The sequence below is a fragment of the Zonotrichia albicollis genome, chromosome 4 (assembly GCF_047830755.1).
Source record: "Zonotrichia albicollis isolate bZonAlb1 chromosome 4, bZonAlb1.hap1, whole genome shotgun sequence".
In the NCBI taxonomy this organism is placed as follows: Eukaryota; Metazoa; Chordata; class Aves; order Passeriformes; family Passerellidae; genus Zonotrichia; species Zonotrichia albicollis.
This window is the reverse complement of record NC_133822.1, coordinates 43,477,384-43,492,317: the sequence shown is the minus strand read 5'-3', so window position 1 is coordinate 43,492,317 and position 14,934 is coordinate 43,477,384. Positions and strand designations below refer to the sequence as shown.

General features: G+C 42.4%; 1 protein-coding gene across 1 annotated transcript in view; it reads right to left on the bottom strand.

The window, feature by feature from the left end:
- Positions 1–9,953, bottom strand: part of SLC6A15 (solute carrier family 6 member 15) — a 35,130-nt gene extending 25,177 nt beyond the window's left edge. The window contains exon 1 of the mRNA XM_005480655.4: positions 9,724–9,953. The gene's annotated coding sequence lies outside the window, so the exon portion shown is untranslated. The remainder of the gene's footprint in view (positions 1–9,723) is intronic.
- Between the last annotated feature and the right edge of the window lie 4,981 nt (positions 9,954–14,934).

Below are 14,934 nucleotides of genomic sequence, written 5' to 3'. Positions count from 1 at the left end.
GCATTTCAGACCATTTCAGAAAGTCATGCAGCAACTAAAATTTTGATAGAGAGGATGCACCTACTAGTTCAAAAGCAATGGTAACTTATTTTCTTGTTACTCTCCATCCTGGAATATATAATCACAGTCATAGTTTGAAAGGAGAGATGCTCATCTCTTATAAGCTTTGATACTTTAGATATTTTGTAATTATTTCCTCTGAGAAGCTATCTTAAATATTTGAAATGCCAAATCCATTTTAAAAGCCTACTGCTTCAAATGTGTACACACAGAAACAAAAATGCCTGCGTTTGAATATGTGTTTTTCTTAAACAAAATCATTTAAAAAGACAGACTTGCTTGCAGCTGCCATACAAAAGGTAACCATAAGATTTTGGGGAGGAATGTATTTCAATAAATTCTTCACTAATCACATGGGATAAAACTAGTGTGTGCAAAGCCATCTGCACAATTAAGAGTCTTAAAAAGGATTTAGATTATGTGTTAAGCTTCATGAAAGCTCTAAAGAGGGTTTCTGTAAAGAATACACAAGAAGTCTAATCAAGAACTGCTAACTGATGAGAATCAGAAATTACTTCAGGAAAAATGAGACCTTACAGCTTTTGCTTATGGACTTGCTGCAACGTCTATGTGATCCACAGTATGAAGGCTGCATCACGTCCTGACAAAATGCCATGCAGTGGAGAGCAGCAAGGTACTGCTCAGTGAGAGGGCAAGCACCTCGCAGCCGCTTCTGTGCCACAGCCAAAGGAGAGGCGATAAGCCACTGGAACCCAGCCCACAGCTTATCAAGATGAGACTTCACAGCACCAGAACAGAACCTCTGCCACCACAAGTCCTATCACCAGCCTCCCAGCCAGCAAGGCAGTTACTTTTTCCAATAATTCCCAAGGATTTGGAAGTTGAAGTTCACTCCAGTTGCCTACTGAACTCTTGTTGTAACCTCTTTTCACCGATTCCCCAGACTCCGGTCACCGTCTTCTCACTTTCCCTTCTGTTACTGCCTCCTCTCAGCAACTCTAGCTCTGGCAGTCAGCCCAAATTTTTAAAGCATAGTAGAACCTACTTGGCTTGTGATCTGCTTCATGTTCACTACTGTCACTGACGGCTCAGGGTCCTATAAACCTTCCTTCTGACATGTGGTGGGACTAGCACCAGGCTTTGCTTTGACTGATACCAGTCCTTCCAAAAAAATAAAAAAAGGTGTCTGAGCTATACAGAGAACAGTAAAATAGGGGAAAAGTTGTTTGTTTGTACAGGAGAGAAATCCTAATACTCCATCCTGTGTATCTGGGCTAAATGAATGTCTGTGTGGGCCTCTTTTCATCTGTTCTGTCTTTTGCATTGCAGTCTTCAAAGGACTACACCCTCTTCTAGTTCATACATGATTCAGTGGCTCTGAGTTCTGACTGAGATACCTATGTAGAACCAAAATGCAAACAATACATTAAGCTGAAGCATTGAAGCAGTCCTAATGGAGCTCTGGGACTATAAGCCACAGCACCTGGTACTTCAAATATTACTTTTTGTCACATTTCAAACTTTTTTTTCCCTTTATTCCACTGATGTAAATTAGAAAGCAGCTTCTCAGTTCCAGTAATTAGTAATAAATTCAAGGATTACATTAAAATGAAACAGCTGCACATGTGAAACGACATCAGTAGTTGTCTCTAAGTCTGAAATCCTTCTCTAACTGTAATAACAAAAAGATTTTCAGTCAAAAAGACACAAGCCATAGATAAGTATTTACTGAAATGTTTTAAAAGGTCATACCTGTTTTAATTATTTTAGATAGACTAACTTGCAGAGCAGCAATATGATTTATCTGGAGCTCTCACTGATGAGTCAACTTCAACAAAAATTGCATCACTCTGTCCTGTCATGCATTAAACATTGCACTGCTACGCTTCAGGATAAGCTGGGCTTGAGACTTCTACTCCTAGCACAGTATCATAATAACTTCCCTTTCATTAACCTTCCATTAAGCAGTATGTTATCCACAGAAATATCCCTGTATAGACTGCAACATTTGCAGGGCTTGAGAAAATGTGGGAGGCATGCTGAGCAGACTGGTGAATGGTTCTAACAGGACTGCTTTCCTAACTCAATACATTATCACTGGCCAGGCTGCACCAAGGATGGAGCACAGTCCTTCTGCACACACCACAAATCCAAAGCACTCTCCCACTGTCAGATTTAACAACTTTTCTCTGTACTAAAGGAGCTGGTACTAAAGCAAGTAAGGAGTCCTCTCTCAAGAGATACTGCCATCAGGTACAAATGTTTGAAGTGCGAACCCAGCAGGTTTGTGCAAGGAGTCCACTGCTCCGTGCTCAGCACTCCCAGAGCGCAGTCAGTGACACGCACAGAAGCTGCTCTTTGATCCAGAACAAACCTGCACAGAAGACTGATATCAAACCACTCAGCTTGAGCCAGGTATAGACATGAATGCTCCTGTGTGAAGTCTGAATAGGGAGAAGGAGTAGAGGTACTCACCAGCACAGCACTGATTAGCTAAACACAAACCACTGAACAGGCTTTCTTTTTCCTCATCAGAGTATTGAACTTGAGCACTTCACCACATAAAATGCTATTCTATGCTCCCACATCACTTGGATGCAATCCAGTACTGAAGCTCATCAGCATTAAACTAGGAAATATCACACCAAATTCTGTTAAACATCTTCAGTTAGTTCCAGTACTTGTTACCTTCTACACTGCCTTGTAAAGAAATACAGAACTATATGATGAGACAGGTAATTTTGTAAATCCTTAGTAAAATGGGGATTTGCTACGTCAATTTTCAAATTATACTTAGGAGAAACTATCATTATATTAGGACTTTAAGTCCTAAATCTTGTAAGCTATTTTAAAACATTACTATGACTTAACCAGTACCTTGGATTAAAAGTAAAATGCCTAAAATATAATTTAGCCTTATTAAAGCTGTTTGTTTGTAGGTTGTATTTTTTTTTCTATCTTGAATTTAGATAATGGAATTTGATCAATTGATTATGTTCTCAGCATCTCATCCTTTTCATGACTCAAACGATGTAACCTATCAGATGAAAACACTGAAGGGAAATTTTTATTACCACATTTATTGGAGAATATACTATTATTCTGGAATTTTCCATGACTGAAATGAGCAAATAAGAATGATTTTCCTTTTTTTATGTAAAATTTCATTTATAAAGAAATCTAAAATTATTCTTAAACTGACCTGACAAACATTTGTATTGTTTGATGGAATTTAACAGAATGGAAATTCATGAACAGTACATGGTTCAGTTAAAGGAACATTTAGAAAATTGTTCTGTCACTGAAATAAGCGCAATCAATAATCTGAGTTGGCATAAACAAACTTTTGCAAAAACTTTACTAAAACATACATATGAGCTAGATTTGAATTACATCTTACTAGCATTGTCCTTGATATGCTAATATCTATTTCTTTCACATACTGAAAGATAAAACAGTAAGTATTTTTGATACCAAGCAAACTACAGACCCCACCTTTCTCTCTCAGAACACGGCAGGAATTTTGTTATTTTTTTCCATGGAAAAAGAATCAACCCAATGCACCAGCATGCACAAGTAAAGTAACCTTATTAGACCTCCACACCACTAGCAGATTAAGCAATAATAATCCTTTGCCACAGGGAATTCAGACCCAAATTAGCTCCCTGGGAGATCCAAGCTCGCTATTGAACTTTTGCTTCAGCTTCAGGCCTGCATTCAAAAATGCTGGCACAGGGAGATAAGACTTGCAATGCCTCCATTGACAAAACTTGCAGGCATTTGCAGTAAGACCCAAAGGAACGCCATTAGTCAAGGGACCAAAAGACACATTGAAAAACACTGCTGCATGTCCTTTTCTCACAATCTTTGTTGCAAGGAATGCCTGGTTAGGGAGTTGTTCTGATTCTGTTCAACACTGCTGCTCCTCTTCACCATTACACTGGCAGTGAACGTTGTGCTGGGCTCCTTCTGACGCATCTCTACCAGACAGATCTGCATGCCAGTCAATATAGAGATACCTACTAGAACACTGTACTTCTGGTTCTCTCAGCTGTCTAATACCAATAAACAATTAAAGTTACAAGGCTGGAGATTTTCCCAACACCTACAAAAAAAGAGGCACAAAAAAATCCCCTCACTTAGATTTGAAAGTATAATGAGTACAGCTGCCCCACGTTTTTGGAAATTGCACAAACCTCTATAAAAAGCCATTTGTAAGGCAATTTCATGTTTAAAACATCCCACAATACTACTGCAACAACTGATATAACTAAGTATTAACGAACTTCTAGCAGTGTTTTTCAAATATAAATTACAACACAGTAATTCTTACATTGCATTTCTTTTTAAAACCAGCACTTCCCTCTGAAAAAGAGAGCCAAAAATATTATTTTCTAATACAGTGCACTTTTTTATTTTATAATCTTATTTTTACTTCTGATGGAAACACAGTGATTTCACAAAATTACTTACATTTCATTTTTAATGTTTTACAAATAATCCTCAATACCTTTTTTTGGTTCAATGTTTACTATTGAAGGGGTTAAAGAGATCAACATTCTATTCTTCAGAGCACTGCTTTCTTCCCTGAGGAAGCAGTTACATACCAACATGTGCTGTGAGGGTGACAAAATGCAATAAAAAGCTGCAGCCAGCTCACATCACTATAATCTCAGTTTTGAAAGTAGATTATGCTTGTGTGGTGTACCAGTCCAGTCCCACAAGCTTGTGTCTTACATTTCTGTTCCCCAAGTCTTCCCTTTGACTCCCAATGAAGAAACCAGTATGGTTAAGCAGAGGACATGGAACTAAAAGTCAGGATTGTCACCATGACACATGTTCATGAATGATTTTTATTGGTATTCATGCCAAATGTTTCAGTCTGTATGAAATCACTGGAGAAGAATCATATGCAAAAGTGCATAAGAGAAGCCTTTTGCACCAAAAAGAAATGTACAAAATGCATCTCAAATATGAGTTGACAAGCTGGGAAGAAAAAGCATGATGGGAACAAGCAATACAGAAAATGAAAGCTGAAGTTTTAGGAGCTACGGATGGCTGTAAGTCTGCAAAAAAGAAATCTATGCATACAGGATGTGGGGAATACCTAGTGATCATCATATCTGAGTGAAAAAGAGAGGAAGAAGACTGCAGGAGCAAACCAGGTTTCATGGGAGTACTGTGAATGTGAAGAATGGCTATCGCTGGGGGAATCTGTGTACAGATAATTATTTCAGGAAGAGTTACACTGTGTTACAGTACTCATTGCACAGACTGAATTACTGCTGCAATGCAGCATTGTGTTCTTTGGTGGAAATAGGAATACACACCATAACCTTTTTGCCTAGTCAAGCCCATCTCTAGCTATAAACTGAAGCAACCATCACGCTGCTCCTCAGCATGAACTACATGAGCTTGCATTTTTCCCTACCTAGTTTAATACAGCCTGTCAGTAAGATTTAGATTCAATAGGTGCTTAACTCAATTGCAATTAAAGATAATTATATTCTATACAGTTATACTTGTATTAGCATGTCTCAGAAAACATCACTGAAGAATGCAGAGAAATCTGTTACACATTCACAACACTAAAAAAAAATAAGAGCTCTGTGGGCTATGAGAGACTTAAATGCATCAGAAGAAAGTTTTTATTCTGGTGTCTACAACAGAATCATTTATATTACAGGAAAACTATTTAAAAATGCCAGACTGAATTCACACCTGCTGCACATACAGGTTATACAGTCTTCAGTGACACTGCATGTTTCATACTGCTGGGAAATTTGTTCTCCGTTCGTACAAAATATCGTTCGTGGCTTTATCCTACAACAAAACCCTGCACAGACTCAAATGCAAAAAAATTCTGGTCCAGATTAGTCTCCTTAAATTTTAGTTACAGGAGAATACTTCCTACTGTTACAGAACAAACACAATAAAATCAGCAAAGTTTCTTTTCCAGGTTTGTTCATTATCAATAAACTTGATCTTAACAGCTTGTATGACTACTGCCAAATCCCTGGCCCAACAGAAACATCTAGAGACAGCATGTTACAACTTTAGAGCTCTTAAATGTCAGAGGGTTTTTTCACTGCACATAATCTTTAAAGAATTAATTTGCCTTATTGTAGTTTCTCGCTTCTGTACAGGTTTCTCAGTATTTTCTTCTCACAAATAAACCTGACTTAAATATTTCAGAGACTTACAGGATAAGCTAACTGCAACCTCCTTTTCAAATGGAGAAAGTATATCACTAATTCGGTGGTCTTTTCTTATACGTACTTCATTGAAGTAACAAATTTAGTGGTACCACTCCTTCAAGTGAAGCAATATCATCAATTATGAAGAAATTCTACCCCTGGTTGGTCAAACTGAAAAGGTGTAACTATTGGCAACTTGAAACAAAATATCCATATTCTAAACTCATCATATAAGATACAAGAGAACCGTGAATTTATTGTACAATTTTATCACACTTCTCAGAAGTGAGAGGTTGCAAAAGTATGTTTGCTATTTCAATAAAGTATTAAAGTTACTTAAGTTGCAAAATCAATTACTGAAAATTAGATATTACCAGATACATAGTTGCCCCGAGACCCTAATTCTCTGACCTCTGTGCTTCAGAATGCATCAATAAGTAAATCAAGTTGTCCTTGGGAACAATTTATGATTATTTCTTCCTCTTTTTTATATACAAGCAAAAAGCCTAACTGAACATATACTTTAGCAGAAATCTTACTTCTCATCACATCTGATTATTTGATTTCATTGCACAAATCATGCTTTCAAGTTATGAACACTGTAAACGTCCTACTACAGTTTTCATCCCTTCTTCATTTTGGCTTAAGGTGAGCTTAAGGTGAATTATTAGTATTGCAGTACACATTTCTGACACTTGAAATGCAAAACTATCATTTGTCAGCAGCAAGAAACTCTTTCCCCAAAGTGGGAAATAGACTACTGGCACCAAGACTCGAGGCACTGCTGTCCACAACATTACACTAACTTTTTCTTTGTTTTCTTCCACACAAACAAGGCATCCCTAGCCTTAGGAGTGAAGGATAAGAATGCAGAGCTCTCTTTCAGTGCAGGCTTATGGGAAGCTCAGTCCAGTTGCTGCCATTGCCTAATGCAACTGTTCTGGCAGTTATCACTGCATTTTCACACCACTTTGTACCGTCTCACCAGGATTTGTGCTTCCAGCTCTTCAGTGGAATAGTATTTGGTTGTCATTTGTCAATTATGCTTTTTTTTTTTTCCCTAAATTACTTCAATGTGTTTCCTGAGTAATGGCAAGGTTACCTTGAATCCATTTTCAAGGACAAAAGGAGTTGCCCAAGCAGCCACCTGCTGATATGTCAAAGTTATTCTGCAACTGAGATTTCAGAGATCTCTAAAGTCATGTGTAAAAGCTGCTACCACTACTATGCTGATCTATTAAAATTTGAGACTGAAAACTTCTTCCAATATCAACAGGCATTTTGTCTTTTAAGAACATTAGTAATGGAGATGAGTGAAATGGTCAGAAGAATGGAAAGTAGTTGGGAAAACAGGTAAAAATGTCCTTAATGTTGTGTACACTTCTGGTACGCTATTCTAGAGAATTAAAAAAAAAAAAAATCTTCCCAGAAAGATTCTACCACGAATTCAAGTGGTAATTCCATACCACTTGAGCAGTGACTACTCCTCAACAATGTCATCTAAATCAAAAGGAAAAGGTGCAATCAGTAGATTGTGTTTCTGAATAATTTGTGATTTTTTTTTCTGACTAATTCAGCATTTGAAACATTTTGTGCATATGGGCTTTTGCAATAGGAAAAAAAGACAACAGTAAGAATGACAAGACATGAAAGGTCAAAAGGAATCAGATCATGCTGTAAAACTAGTTTCAAGATACATTGGCAGTTTCACATCCTCAGTTTCCTGTACTGGTGACACATCTGAACAGCAATGAATGGTTTGGTTTTTCATGCACAGATCAAAACCAATGAGATTTTTTGTTCTTGAGTCTGAAGTGCAGAGCTGAGCCTGAAGGGAGTGTCCAATATGCACTGCGCGCAGGCTGTGAGTCTATGGTTATCTTAATATGGGGTGTGGGTAAAAAAAACCACTTGTATATTAGCCAAAATGAAATTAAGCAACCTTTCCTAAGTAGTTTTCATGGTTTCCTTTCTAAGGTTAGGCAGATGATCGGAAATATACTGTTAAATAGACAGAAACTGATTATGTTGTCATCGCTTTTTAATCAAATGGAGAAAGCTGCCTGCACAATACAGCCAGCATACATTTATATGACATCAGATAACAAAATCTTTACTTCATTTACACTTTGTAGGGGGGAAATCGGGTCCATATTCTATAGTACTCCACAGTGACACACAGATGGTAATAGAGTATTTAGAAATTATTATACTTATCTTAGAAAACAACACTACAGCAGTGAGCTTGTTATGCAGCACTAGCACACTGAAAATAAAATCGTTGATGATAATGTGGTCTTTAGCAAGTAAAACACAGTGCAATTTACTTAAATAGATGAAATCCCATCACAACTCTCACGTGTGCCAGATCAGTGTGACTGTGCAGACATATTACAATCATCTCATTTACTTCCACAACAAAAGCAAAGCCTTACGAAGAAATTCCACTTTGCTCTAAACGAGAAAACGAGAACAAAACCGGGCAATGCGGGCATAGAAAATTAGAAGGATTAATAAGCAAATCGAATAGAAAAAGAATCACTGGGAGAACACCGTAGGTATGAATCGACCCTGTGGACATGTCGTAGTACACGGCGGGCAGCAACCATCAAAATCCCGCACAGAAAATAAATCCCAGAGGCACAAAGGTGGGGAGAAGGTCTTCATTACCATACCCACCCAAACATGGCTGACACCGGGGCGCAGCAGCCCCCGGCCGGGGGTTGCCGCCGCCCTGGCGGGGCGAGAGGCGCGGGTGGCGCGGCGCCGGAGGCTCCGGGCGGCCCCCCGAGCGACGCCCACGCTCCGCAGCAAAAACGCAGCGCGTCCGCCCGGGCACATGCCGGGGATGGACCCCGCTCCCGCGGTACCCGGCTCCCTCAGCGGCCGGCTCCCCCCGAGCCGGGCTCGTCCGTGCGGCGAGGCGCATGCATCACCGCGGTGCTCCGGGGGAGACAGCCCGCGCTGCCCGGAACACGCGCTACACATGCATCTGAGGTTTTTTACGCAACACACGGGAGATGAATGAAATTTCTTTCACTCGGAAAAAGATATAAGTTCCTCGTCCATGCCAATAGCAATAATGATAATAAAACTGATTAAAACAGCCCCGTGCATCCTTTTAACCCACCGCCGAGCTAAAACACATGGGCGGCTTCTAACCGGCGCTCGCTATTGTTTCCCGAGGCGCCGGCTCTCTCCGCGCCAGCGAGAGGCTGGCACCAGGGCGAAAGCCCCGGGTGGGCTGGGGGGACCCCGGCCCGCAGGAAGGCGGACACCGGGCGGAAAGGAACCCCCCGTACATCCTGCCCCTTCCCGCCCGGCGACACACGGAGGCGGCCACGCTTCCCCGCGGCCCCAGCCGCATGGCAGGGCTGGGAAGGCGCGGGCCGCCCCGCGCACCCACGCTCAGCGCCGTGCCCTGCCATGCCGTGCCGTGCCCTGCCTTGCCGTGCCCTGCCATGCCGTGCCGTGCCTTGCCCTGCCTTGCTGTGCCATGCCTTACCTCCGCCCGCCGGGCGCCAGCTGCGGAAAGGGGGGGCCGGGTGCCCCCGCGGGCGAGGATGGCGAGCGGGGCCGTGCGGGCGCGGGGCTCAGCGGCGGGCAGGCGGTGGCAGCCACATGTGCCCAGCCCTCACTGCGGCGGCGTTTAAAGACAGACATAAAAGCGGCGGGGGGAGAGGAAAGGGGAGGGCAGCGCCGGGCCGGGGGAGCCGCACCTCCTGACGCAGGGAGGAGCGCCCACCCACCCGCCTGCAGCAGCATCTCTGCCGGAGGCGGGCGGGCAGGAGGCAGGCGCGGCAGCCGGAGGACAAGGAAGCCGCCGCGCCAAAATCCCCACGGCCACGCTTAGGCACGGCGGGTTCCTCGTTTTTATCCTCATCCGCATTCCCTGCCGCCTCCGCCTCTCTGCGCCCAGACTCGTGGCGGTCCCCAGGTCCGTGTGGCGCTCAGGCGGGCTGGAGCGGCCCGCCCTGGCCTTCCTCTGGTGGGGTAGCGGCACACGGGCGGGGGCGGCCTGGAGGCGGGAGGCAGGCACACAGCAGAGAGCTTCCTTGGGGAACACGTACGTTTTCCAAAAGAAGGGAGTTAGTGGGAATGAGGGCTGGGGAGCCAGGAAGAGAGGTCTGTCGGAAGCAGGGGGGCGGCCGCAGCAAGTGCAACACCTGCGGGATGGAGGCCGGCAGCGAGCGGGCGGGCTGAAGGGATGGGCAGGCGGTGAGAGGAGGGGAAGGCAGCGGCCATCCCCGTGGTGATGGGGCACAGCTCTTGTACCCCTGGCTCCTGCAGTGGCAGGAAGGTGATGTTTGGCTTCAAGGCCTCCCCGAAAGGTTCTGTCTTAAAGTGTTCACTGCCCTTCGGTCATTTTTTTCTCTGCTTGCATTTCTCTTTTGGGGAGAAAAAAAAAAGGCAGATCGATCCTGCCTAGCAAGGAAGACGTAGTAAAGATGAGGAAGTGAGCTGTTCGAAGGCGCGGCAGCCAGGTGGGAGAGGCCCATTGGCTTTGCTGAGGATAGGCACGATCGAATGGAGAATGAACTGGTTTCAATTCTCGCTGTGTGAACGATTATTGCAACAGCTTCAGTTTTAACATACATAACCTTATTACACCTCGTGAATCAAGGAAAGATTTTCTTCCAGAGTATGGAAGATAGTCTGCCTGTATGATTTGTATTTCCTTCATCTTGTACTGCGAAACCTGTGATGCAAACTTATTTTCATTTTGGCTTCATTATTAAAAGTAATTAATCAGAGCATTGTGTGTCTCTTGCTATTGGTGCTAGTTCACTTAACTAATAATTTCCACAGTGTATTTCAATTATGTATAAAACCAGCCCTGTAGATAATAGATTATGTACTCACTGAATATTCTTTGCAACTCAGGAAAAATGAACTTGCCTTAAGTTTCTAACTGTGAATTAAGTTTCTTTAACACTAAGTACTAATAAAAGGAAGTATTTATGCTTTCATTTGCCAGATCATGAGTGATACTTCTATTTAGTAAATTAACTAGTAATGTTGATCATATGACTGCATAGTTACTTGAAACAGGAAGAGGTCATTTCTGGATCCCTTTAAGTTCTGTGTGCCCTTAATGATGAGCTTAGATCTGAAGTGGGGTGTTACACAGACACAGAGAAAGCCTCATTGCTGGTCTGACTCTCCAAGTGTCTCTGCTTGTGACTCAGGAGATCTGAGGGTAGAGAGAAAAAATCTAAGTGGAAAGCAAGAAATGCCAGCAAGACAAAAATTATTATCATAAAAAGCAATGCCCAAATGCTGATGTACAGTAGTTCTACACCATCAAACCTTTAGAGAAAAAAAAAAGCAGAAGGAGAGAAATTGACTGGAAGAAAAGCAGTTATGCCAATTTTATTTTTCTGCTAGGTTTTGCTGTATTATCACGTAGAGTTTTAAATGCCGTGAGTTGGAAGAGACCCACGAGGGTCATCCAAGTCCAAAGTCCTGGCTCTGCACAGGACAAGTCCTCACACACCATGTGTCAGAGCATTGTTTGAACACTTCTCGAGCTCTGTCAGGCTTCATGCTGGGACCACTTCTCTGGGGAGCCTGTTCCAGTACCCAAGCCACCCACTGGGTGAAGAACCTTTTCTTAATATCCAGCCTAAACCCTGACGTAACTTCAGGCCATTCCCTCGGGCCCTGTGACTGGGCAGCACAGGGAAGAGATCAGTGCCTGCCCCTCCTCTTGCCCTCATAAGGAAGTTGTAACTGCAGTGAGGTCTCCCCTCAGTCTCCTCCAGGCTGAACAGACCAAGTGACCTCAGCCACTCCTCGTGTGGCTTTCCCTCAAAGCCCTTCACCAACCTCATGTCCTCACCCTGGAGGCTCTCTAAGAGTTTCATGTCTTTCCTATATGGTGGCGCCCAAAACTGCCCCCAGCACTCAAGGTGAGGCTGCCCCAGTGCAGAGCAGAGCAGGACAATCCCCTCCCTTGCCCAGCTGATGATGCTGTGCCCGATGTCCCCCAGGACAGGGCTGGCCCTCCTGGCTGCCAGGGCACTGCTGACTCATGTTCAGCTCACCATTAACCAGGACTTCCAGGTCGTCTGCTGTGGTGCTGCTTTCCAGTAACTCATTCTGGATGGATTCATGGATTTCCTGACTGCATCACCTGGTTTTTTGTTCTGGAGACACTGAGAAAGGTGCCTGATTCTTCTCAGACTGGGGCAAATCGAGTACATTGCAAGATTGGCCCAGTCTGTCCATACATCCAGGGCTGCCCCATCCCAGATGCAGAATCTGACACTTGGGCCTTTTGCATGCAGTTATCATTGATATTCTCAGTGCATATAAATGACACTTTTTCACATCCTGGATAAATGTGGAATTAGTATTGCATCTTACACCTTTTGGATCTGTCACTTTTGTTAATATTCTGTCTTAATGTTAGCTCAGCCCTGAATTTTACCTTAAAATATTGCGCTCCAGAATATGGTAGATTATAAACTCAGTGATACCAGTAATTAACAGCTATACTAGTTTGTGTAACAAACAGCCATTCCTATTTTTTCCATATTTTTCAAAAGGTTTCATGATCTAATAATTCTAAATCACTTATGATCCTTTTCAACATTTTTTTCCATTTTATTAAATGTAACCTCTTTAGTTAAGAACTGTAGTAATCTATTCAAGAAAACAAAAATATGCTGTTTCCAAGAGTAGCAATAGGATTAATTAAAAAGACAGAGAGTAAAGATGTTTTATATAAGTTGCCTATTATTACTGATTTTATGATAATGAATATGTTGAGGAACTTCAGCTGAACAGAACAGAGCCACTGGCAGTCACTGTGACTTCATATTGCTGCATCATTCTGGCTGCTCTTAGTTCTCTAAGAGATGGCATCTGGTCAAGGTTCTGAAGGAGATTTTGCCTTATTGCTCAAGACACAAATTATCTCTTTGGACATAGCAAGCATAGTAAGCATGGATTTCCTGGCTGCAGCACCTGTTTTTTGTGTTCTGGAGACACTGAGAAAGGCACCTTCTTCTTCCAAGACTGGGGCAAATCGAGTACATTGCAAGCATTGGGCCAGTACAGGGATTAAAATAGTTGCAGGGACACTGTCATTTGAGGGTATGGCTAGTTAGTGTTTGAGACTGGTGTTTGAAGTTTATTTTTCACTAAATTGAAAGTTTAGATATAATTAATGGAATGGTATAGTGACCATAATTTCTTTAGCAGAATAAATTAATTAAGTACCTTATTTTACTCAGAGAAGAAAGAAATAGCATTCATAATATTTAGATAAATACAAAGTATCACATAAAGTATAAGTGTAGCCATAAACTTACAAATTTTGGTTTAGAAAGTAATACAGAACCTACTGCTTTCTAAGAAATGCTTCCATGTGTTGTATTCATCTATGTAACACATTTTGAGAACCTTAGAAGCTATAATCTCCTCTGAGACCCAGTGCTTACCATAAAGTCATAGCAATAAAATCATACCCATGGGAAGTTCTTTCCAACCCCCAGAATTCACTGAGACTAGAAGAAAAAGATTATAGCAACTCAAAACTCTGCATGAGTTAAAAATAATTTCCTCTCATGATGTGCTCCGAGATGATCAGTTTTCCAGAAAATTGTTAGGGATGTATTTTTTAAATAAATTAATACTTCTATGATAGAATGAAATAAGTAAGAACTATAATTTTGATTACCACAATTCAGAATGCCATGTAAATAACAGAAACTAATATTAAGACAAAAGAAGAGCATTTCTTTTCAGAAATCCCCAAAAGAATTTTACAGATTTAATCAATGATAAAATAATTTCTGTGACAGCAAGGAATAAAATGCATAGGATGTTCAATTGCAAGCCATCCATGAGAGATACTTAAATGTATTTAGGCATGTGAATGGATGTTTCTGTAGTGCATTTGAGACCATCAAAGGAACCTCTGATGGTCAGTCACATGGAAAATAAGGAGATTATTGGTAAAGGCCAACATGACTTCACTAAGGGCCAATTGTGCCTGATATCACCTACCTGTAACTAGTATTCCTCCTGGAACTGTACAAAGCATTTGACACTGTCCTGCATGAATTCTGCTCTCCAGACTGGAGAGACAGATTTGGTGATGGAATACTCTCTGGATAAGGAATTGGCTGCCCAGAGCTGCAGCCAACAAACAGCTTGATGTCCAAGTGGAGACCAGCGGTGAGTGGGGCACCTCAGTGGGGTTGGTGTTGGAACTGACGCTGCTTAAAATCTTTGCTGGTGGCATGGACAGTGGGATCAAGTGCACCCTCAGCAAGTCTGCAGATGACAGCAAGCTGTGTGGTGTGATGGACATGCTGGAGGGACAGGATGCCATCCAGAGGGACCTGGACAGGTGTGACAAGTGGGCTAATGCAAACTTTGTGAAGTTCAACAAGGCTGGGTGCAAGGTCTTGCACCAGGGTCAGGGCAATCCAAAGCACAAATACAGGCTGGCTGGAGAATGGATCAAGATGAGCCCCAGAGAAAGGATTTGGGGGTGTTTGTGGAGGAGGAGAGTGGCATAAATTGGCAATGTGAGTTTGCAGCCTGAAGGCCAACTGCATCCCAGGCTGTATCCAGAGATCCAAAGCAGTGTGACCAGCAGGGTGAGGAGGTGGTCCTGACCCACTCCTCAGTTCTCATGAGACCCACCTGGAGGGCTGCATCCAGATCTGCCGTCTCCAACATGAGGAACACTGTTCCATGT